Genomic DNA, 9221 nt, shown 5'->3' with positions numbered 1-9221 from the left:
TGATGACACACGTTTGTGTGTGTGTGTGTGTGCGCGCGTGCACGCGTGTGCCAAATTGTTTCTTGAGTTCATGAGTCTTAAGATCAATGGAAACTGTCTCTAGAAGCTCTATCTGAGGAATGTCAATTGCATGTGAACAAGATCTATATGGCAAGATCCTAGACTGTGAGCCGGATCTTCAGGCCATAATGGGATTAGACCCTGGGGAAAAGGGTAGCCTTTTTTTGCCAATAAGAGGGATTTGAATTACTGTTACCAAATTGTGGTTATGGATTGTGGCAAAGTATATCTTCAAAAAACGGCATGGCAGTATTTCTGGTCCCATATGGTCATCCATAACCTTGCCACTTCCCGTTAAGAGGTGGAGTCTGTTTATCTTCTCTTTGGGTATAACCTGAGAAATGTAGCATCCATATAATAGCAATTACAAAAGTTTTGGTGAAACATTGAAAAGGAAACCAAAATAAATGGGAATATGTTTATGAATAGGAAGACACCCTGTCATAAAAATACTAATTATCCCTAAATTCATCTATAAATTTTAAAAATTCTAATTACCATTTTAATAGGCAGGCCTTTTCATGGAACTGGCCAAGCTGGTCCTAAAATTCATGTAGGAGAGGAAACAGCTCTAAAAAGCCAAGGCGTTATGAATAAGAATAGAGTAGGATTTGGAGGGAACTATTTACACTGGTGTATATCAACATTATAAAGCTATAGCAATGAAAATATTGTGGAATTGGAACACAGATACATGCATAGACCAACAAAACAGACTAGAGGAAAAAGAGAGAATCATCTGTAATGTATGTGCTACTTGATTTATTATAAAGGTAGCCATGCAGAGCAGTAAGGAAATGAAGTGTTTTCAATAAGTGGTACTGAGATGTTTGGTTCTCCATAAAGGAAACAATTAAATCAGAGTTCTCCTCCATTCCAATTCCAGGTGGGATTTTAGACTTAATTGTGTAGATGAAACTTTCAGAATAAATGCGGGAGGGTGTCTGAACAACTTCAGGGTAGGGAAAATTTTCCTAAGCAATACACAAAAAGCACTAGCTGAATAAAAAGATGGGTAAAATTGACTACATTAAAATTCAGAACTTCTCTTTATTCAGGGCGCACCGAAAACAAGGTGCAAAGAACTTAACCAAATATTTTTGATGCCTAAAAACCCACAAAGGATTAGCATCAAAAATATATAAATAACTCCTTCTCATCAGTAGTAATTAGGAAAATGCAAATTAAAACCAGAATGAAATACTATTCACAGACATCAAATTGGTAAAAATAATAATAATAAAATAAAATTCAATCTGTTAATATCAACTGTGGGTAAGAATGTGGGGGAAAGACAAATTTCAAACATGCTGGTGAGATTATAATAAGGTTGAAGCCCCACATTGTATATAAGCAGCATTTCCACTTCTAGGCATATATACGCAAAGAACCATGTCCAGGAATATTTGCAGAGGTCTTGTTTGCTATATGTAAACATTAGAAATAACCTAAGTGTTTATCAGCTGGAAAATGGAAAAACCAATTGTGGTTTATTCATACAATGGAATGTTTTATAGCACCTAAAATGAGTGAGTTAAATTAGACACGTAAACATGGATAAATTTCTAAAATATGATATTGAGTAAAAAAAAAAAAAAAAAGTGTTGTAAAATGATGCACACGGAATGATCCACTTATGGAAAGTTTTAAAACATGCAAAACAATACTGTAGTTTATGATATTGCATAGGTAGTAAAAAATATTAAAACAGACTTAGGAATGATAAAAAACAAAATCCATTTGGGGAAGGAGAAAAATAGGAATAGAGAGAGGTCCCAGAGAGTCTCAAGCATATTTGTGATGTTTCATTTCTTTAAAAGGAAAAAAAGCCCTATTGCAAATGGTTAAGTTTTCATTGTTTTGCTGTGGGTAAGTGGGGTGCTCGATACATCACTCTCTGTCCGTTTCTGTTCACAAACTTGTTTTGAAAGCTTAATGAGAATCATAAGCGTCAGTGGGTCCATATGGTTTGTTGCCTTATTTGTGGATCTAGCTATATACATTGGGTACACACGTTCTGCTGAGAATGTTATAAAGGTATGCATGGAATTTTGTTGTTGCTCTTCTACACATCATCAGCAAGCCTCTTCCGTTTATTTATTTATTTATTCTGGCCTTGCCACATGGCACGCGGGATCTTAGTTCCCCAACCAGCAACCAGGGATCAAACCCGTACCCCCTGCAGTGGAAGCAAGGAATCCTAACCACTGGACTGCCAGGGAATTCCCAAACCTCTTCAATTTTAAGTAGAATGAGCAATTAGGTTATTCTCTCCTTCCGGGGAGAGGGCTTTCTTTTACATTTATCATCAGAAAATCCACTCCCAGCGAGTCCAGTCTGCAGAAGAAAGATAAGATGTCAACAGTGTATCCTCCCAAATTGTCTAAAGGCCAGAAAGAAAAGAAATACTCAGCATACCTACTGTGGTTACTGAGGCCAGGTTAAACATCAAATTTCAGTTTTCCAGCACGAGGAGGGAGGTTGAATCATCAAAGAGGATGAGCAAGGCTTGAAGTAGGACTCTAGAAATACTTGGTCACTGAAAAGTGTCTAAGAGGTTATTCTGTCTCCATGTTGACTTCTCCATCTGCCCTCACCTCATTGTTCTAGGAGCAAAGAGTGATACAGGACAGGGCTTAATTAGGGGGACATAGGTAAATAGCTTTGTCTTATTTATGTATTCATTTTTAGATGGAAATCATAGATATACTGTTTGATTGTATTCCCTTAAAGTAGACCCTAAGAAAAGGATTTAGGTGAAAGTAGTTTACATCACAGTGAGGGAATGCGGATGAGACAGAAAAGGGAGGGAAGGTCATCACAGGTGGAGGGAAGGTCATCACAGGTGGATTAATGCGCGGGTTGCTGCCCTAGGCAACTGGGGCTCCATTTTGCTGGAGGCTTTTTGAGGGCCTGTGGAGAAAACCCTTGAACCTAGCTGGACAAAACATAAGGAAGCAGGAGGATTTTTCATCAACTCCTTATTTAAGGATTGTTGCTTGGGAATACTAACTGCTTCCACCGGGCCTGTCTCCCCTGAAAGCTTGCCAAGCAGATTCTTATGGGCCGCAGAAAGCCCCCAGGCTGAGTTCAAAAGCCAGCAGCATGCAAGGGAACTTGTGAAAATTTCAGGTGACATCCACCTTGGCAGGGCCGTGGGGATCTGCCTACAGCACGTGACAAGGATATCTATCACAGAGCCCAGTGTATCATAGGTTCCAAAGCATGGGATAAGTATTGCCAATGGTTCAGGAGACAATTTTAGGTGGTTCTGGGTCATGGTGTTAAATAATATTGAATCACATGGTGAGGGAGTTCTGCCCTTTTCCCTTGTGTTTCAACTTTTCTTATTATTCCAAGAATAATATCTCATTTTGGTACTAAATGTTATGGGCTGAATTGTGTCCCCCCAAAATTCATATTTTGAAGTCCTAACCCCCAGTAATCTCAGAATGTGACTGAATTTGGAAATAGGGTCTTTAAAGACATAATTGAGTTAAATGAGTTCATTAGGGTGGGCCCTGATTCAGTATGACTGGTGGCCTTATAAGACGAGGGGATTTGGACACACACTGGTACAGAGGGGAGACCTGTAAACCACAAGGAGAGGGCCGTGTATTGCACAAGCCAAGATAGGCGTCAGAAGTAATCAACCGGCCAACACCTTGATCTTGGACTTCTAGCTTCCAGAATTTTAAGAAAATCAATTTCTGTTGTTTAAGCCCCCCAGGCTTTGATACTTTGTTATGGCAGCCCTAGCAAAGTAATGCACTCATTATGGCTTTAATCTATCTCCAGCGCTTGCTAAGCTACCCATTGAGGAGTGTCAGCCCCAGGCTCAGAAGGTTTACTGATGACCGCAGTTGGCTAAAATGTGCCAACATTGTCCTGTTTTCATTGATTTATTTGTACAATTACCCTCAATCTATGGCATGTGGGACTATTTATTATCAGCAACAATGCAAAGTTTCCTTTTTAAGTACATGTATTTAATCGTTGAAGCCAGCCAATTTAAAGAACAGCATTGAGCAAATCATGGAACCATCAAGATAGTATAAAATGGCTCAAGTCTGGGAAATACTGTGAGCTCTGGAGCAACATGTTATGATGGACAGAAAGAGTGTGACCTTGGGTGAATCACCTAGCCCCTCTGAGCTTCAATTCCCCAATACTGACCTCGTAGAGTAGCTGGGAAACTCAGATGGGATATTTGTCAAGCAACAAGCACTCTGCCTAGCAGTAATTAAAAACTCAGTAAATGTTGGTTCTCTCCCCTTGAAATATTTGTAAGAAAATATAGATTTTTTTAATGGGCCTTTGGAAAGTTATTACTCAGATATTAGAACACGGCCAATCAGATGTTAATCAAATCTAGTGTAATTTTCTTTAGAAAAATTCCCTTTTCTATCATTTTGTCCCATCCTAAGAAACTGGGTCCTTTTGATCTGTTTGGAACTGCTGAGCCCATCTTTTCTGGATGTTGGGAAGATCAAATGAGGTAGCAGGTGTGGAAAGGCATTAGAAAGTTTGCACACAAATGGAGTGGCGATGGGGTTTCTACTTATGTCCTGCTGTGGCTGTGTGAATTGATCTGTATATCTTGGTTGCATTCATTGAAATGAACCACAGTGCTTAAAAACTGCCTTTTTTCCTATGGCTTTTTCTATTAATATGGGAAGTGTTCACAAGTTTCTTATCCAAATAGTAGAGCAACGGGAACCCCGAGAGGACCAGAGGTTTTCAGTAGAGAATAATCCGTCATCTCAGAATTCCCGAGACCTTTACGAGAGAAGGTAGTGAGTCGGTGTTCTTAAAACAGTGGAAGTGCCAATTCTGAGTACAATGTCATGTTTCTTTCATGGGGGAAATAGAGCAATGTGGAAATCCCCGAAGTATGTGTTATTACGGGGTTTCTTTCGAGTTGTTAGGATATTTGAAGTTATTTTTTTAAGAGGTTTAGCATTGTGTCCTGAAAAGCTCTTACCTGTCAGCAGAGTCTTCAGGAATGTAGTCTCCAGTCACTTCCAAGGGATGCAATTCCTTTCATGAATATGCCACCTCTAGTGAATAAAGGGAAGGGTGGCCCTGGGGAAAAGTAAGGGGGTGGATACCAAGGTGAGAAGAGGATATAAATAATAGAGTCCTCTCTGGCCTTAGGTTATTCTTCAAATTAATCAAATCCTGCCAAACCCTAGATTCCTGGACAAAAGAGATTCACACCTGAAATGAACAGAAAAAAGTCTCTACCCTCTTGTAACATGTTCTAGTACAGGATTTTAACCTCATGCCACTCATCCTGTGGCGGTTTGGTAAAGTCTACGGATCCCTTCTCAGAAGAGTGTTTTCAAATGTAGAAAATAAAATACACAGAATTCAAAGGAAAACAATGATATCGAAATTGAATAACTTGCAGCATTATGTTTGACCCCTATCATTGCACACTCTTTTAGCTATAGGCTACTTTAAATAACACACTTCAATAATTATCTCAACCATCACATGTATTTGAACTTATCTAGTCTTTATTCCTAGACTGCATGACTATCCTTGTTACAAAAGTCCTTGCAACCTTATAGAGAGTTAAGAATTCTTATGTGGACTGTCCAGTCTTAAAACCTTTTAACAAACAACAGAAACAACTCACTCTTTCTATGTATTGATTAACATTGTAAATAAGAAATACTAGAATGCAAGGAGATGTCTGGGTCATCAACATAAGAAACCGTGGTTTCACTGTTTGGTGGGTGAAGGATAACCAGGCCCAGAACTGCTCTATAATTGGCCATCTATGCCTGTGAGCATCTGTACCCGGGAAGGCTCTGATCACATGCCACCTTGCTGCAAGCCCATTGACTACCATAACTTGTAAGCAATGGGCATAAAGGATATTTCAAGATACTGTCAACAGCTGTACTGTCATAGGAGCCACACCTGTGATTTCTTGTTGATAACAAGTCACTGGCAGTGCTACACATTCAGTTTGCTGTCTGTGCTTATAATTGAAAGAAATGTTAAATTTCAGTTAGAGCTCGGTAAAAATAAGGATATGATTATTTTCCTGTCCAAGGACCTCCTAGACTCCCAATTTGACTCTAGGAAAGAATCCCTTGTGGGAAAGCAGGTAGTAAGTAAATAATAGCATGCCAAATGATGGTAAATGTTATAAAGGAAAATACCACAAAGTAAGGGAGACGGAGAGAGCCAAGCCTGTGGAGGGGACGAGCCACTCTTTTATTTTAGGAATGCCACTCTAGGATGACATTTTGGACAGTGATCTGAAAGAATACAGGAAATGAGCCCTGTGACTACGTGCAGAAAGAACGTTCTAGCTAGAGGAAGCCCCAAGTGTGATCCCACCTCTTAGGACCTTATTGATTGTGTTAGTGAAAATTGAATCAGGAAAGCAGAACCCCTATGAATATCTTGGAATAAGGGCTTTATTACAGGAATTAGACTTTTCCCATTTGTGGGAGGATCTGGGGAAGTAACTATCTGGCAGCGGGTATTGCATGTCAGGGAGGAGTCCCTAACCAGCCCTGGCGCAGGGAATAAGCCAGAGCTGGCAAGGGGGATCTGAGCTGGGAGCCAGACGCGTGTCCAGATGCTGGGATGGGGCTACGAGAAGGAGCTATTGAAGGAGTCCACGGGAGGCTGTAGCCCAGCCTGTGCATCGCCCCTGCCTCTGAGGGTCCACAGACGAGCGTGTGCAGTTGGGCCTGCGGCAGCTGTTGGTCAGTAACCAGGAAGAGCTAGACATCGGCCAGAGAAGAGTGAGAAACACCTGGAATCCACTAGACTCATCTGTGGTTGTCCTTCACCATGTTTGACTGGAAAGACCTTCCCAGAGTAATGGCCACTGTTTTTCTTCCGCCTTTCAAATCTTGTGCAAATTCCTCTTTGGCTAACTCTGACTCAGAACCATTCAGGGAAGAGGATTCTGTGAAAATTAGTTCCAGCTTAATCAAGTCGACAAAGTACAAACTCCCACATCTGTCAGTGTCAGGGCTTTGGCTTTTAATGGCGAGATGGGAAGCCACGGGATGGTTTTGCATGATGTAAGTTATAAGAATCTCTCTCGCTCCAGTGTTTGGCACAGTACTAAGAACAATATTTACTGAGTGTTTTGCATTCTTTTGAGAAATGCAGAAGGTTTTCTTCTTTTTTTTTTTTTTAAACTAGGGTAGCCCCAGTCTGAGCCAAGCAACTGTGTCCACACGAAATCTGTGCAGTTCTGAATTTTCCTATAACTGGAGGAGCAGAGAGGTGGTTTTGAGGTAAAAGACCTATAGCTTAAAGAAATTGAATCCGTTGTTTTGTTTTTTTTTTAAATAGCTGATACAGCCACTGTGGCAAGGGGGATCTGAGCTGGGAGCCAGACGCGTGTCCAGAAAACAGTATGGAGGTTCCTCAAAAAATTAAAAATAGAACTATTGAATGATCCAGCAATTCCAATTCTGGGTATATATCCAAATGAAATGAAATTGCTATGTAGAAGAGATACTGCACACCCATTTTAACTGCAGCATTATTTACAATAGCTAAGAAATGGAAAAATCTAAGTGTCCACCAACAGATGAATGGATAAATAAAACGTGTATATATCTGTGTCTATATCTATGTATCTACCTATTTGTCCACACAATGGAAAGCTATTTACCCATAAAAAAGGAAGGAAATTCTGCCATTTGCAGCAACATAGGTAGACCTTGAGGGCATTATGCTAAGTGAAATAAGTCAGAGAGAGAAAGATAAATACTGTATGATCTCACATGTAGGATCTTAAAAAAATAGTAAATTAAAAAATTAAAATATACTTAGTACCTTCTGTGTACCCAGTACTAGGGCACTATTCTAGGCATGTGGTATTTATCTTGAACAAAGTAGACAAAAATGGCTGCCTTTATGGAGCTAATACTCTAGTGGGAGTGACAATAACATAAAAATAATTGTTACACAGTGTTTCGAAGTGCTTTGGAAAAAATAAGTAAAGCAGAATAGAGCAATCAGGAGTCCTGAGGAAGGTTAGGGAGACATAATATAGGATTGAATAGGGTGGTCAGGGGAGGGAGTGCTGCTTGAGACAGTGAGATGTAAGCAGAGCTTTGGAGGAGATAAGAAGTGAGCCGTGTGACTGGGGCAGAGGGAACAGCTAAAACACAGGCTCTGAAGCCGACACGTACCTGGCATGTTCAAAAAACAACAAGGAGTGAACAAGGAAAGAAACTCATAGGAGACGAGGTCAGAAGGCACAATGGGGCCAGAAGCCTTGAGCCTTGATGTCCCTGTAAGGACTGTAGCTTTTACCCTGAGTGAAATAAGGAACCACTGCGGAATTTACAACAGAGAAATAACAGGACAGCGAATTTTTGGCATGGTTTTATTACCTTTTGGAGCTAAAATGCACAGGTAGCCTGAGCTCGTGATTGTTTCCAAAGCCAGATAAGAAGAGTTGAGTCGCTCTGAAAGGAATGGTAAGAATAGAAGCGGAAAAATAAGACTGGGAACCAAGTCCACAATATCAATCTTAATGCCTGCATCGTGCTCGGGAAATGAAAACTGGACTCACCTGAGAGCCTGCTTCATGTTCTTGGAAAGGATTGCAAATGGGCTGAAAGGGCGTTGCTGCAAGATCCCTTGGGGTTTGGAATTAGCCCAGACTTGGTTTCTGTGAGCCCAGAAATACTAACTGGGACTTCCCCAAAGTACACTTGATGTTGCTTAATGATAAAAGGCCTCCCTGTTCTGTTCCTTTGAGTAAAAGGCAAATCCCCCCATCTCTAGGTGCTATAATTTGCGGGTTGGAAGAATTGTCCTTTGTCATAAAGGAGAAGCTCAAGTAGAAAAGATACCAGCTCTTGTGATAACCAGATTGGATGGATGTGATAACCAGATTGGATGGATAACCAGATTGGATGGAAAAGATACCAGCTCTTGTGATAACCAGATTGGATAACCAGATTGGATGGATGATAACCAGATTGGATGGATGTTACCCAAGAGTCAGCCTACGGTTCTCATTCCACCAAATCTGTGATGTTTGAGCCCAACCATTAAATTACAGTGGTTGCTTCTCAAATTGGTCACACACTAGATTCTTCATGATGAAACCAACCCAAAGGATGTCCTGCAGAAAGAAATAAAACCTCCCCAGAAAGTCACTT

The 9221-nt window shown here is 40.5% G+C and overlaps 1 long non-coding RNA gene across 1 annotated transcript; it reads right to left on the bottom strand.

Annotated features, from left to right (window-relative positions):
- Positions 1–1090: 1090 nt before the first annotated feature.
- Positions 1091–8658, bottom strand: LOC113628082 (uncharacterized). Its single transcript, XR_003435875.1, has 5 exons — positions 8627–8658; positions 8445–8519; positions 5045–5145; positions 2479–2666; positions 1091–2397 (listed from the first exon to the last, which is right to left on the bottom strand). It is a non-coding gene; the product is annotated as an uncharacterized LOC113628082 (long non-coding RNA).
- Between the last annotated feature and the right edge of the window lie 563 nt (positions 8659–9221).

The sequence above is a fragment of the Aethalodelphis obliquidens genome, unplaced genomic scaffold (genome assembly GCF_003676395.1).
Source record: "Aethalodelphis obliquidens isolate GAN/ISIS:26980383/991018 unplaced genomic scaffold, ASM367639v1 scaffold22, whole genome shotgun sequence".
Classification (NCBI taxonomy): Eukaryota; Metazoa; Chordata; class Mammalia; order Artiodactyla; family Delphinidae; genus Aethalodelphis; species Aethalodelphis obliquidens.
This window is presented reverse-complemented; position numbering and strand designations above follow the sequence as displayed.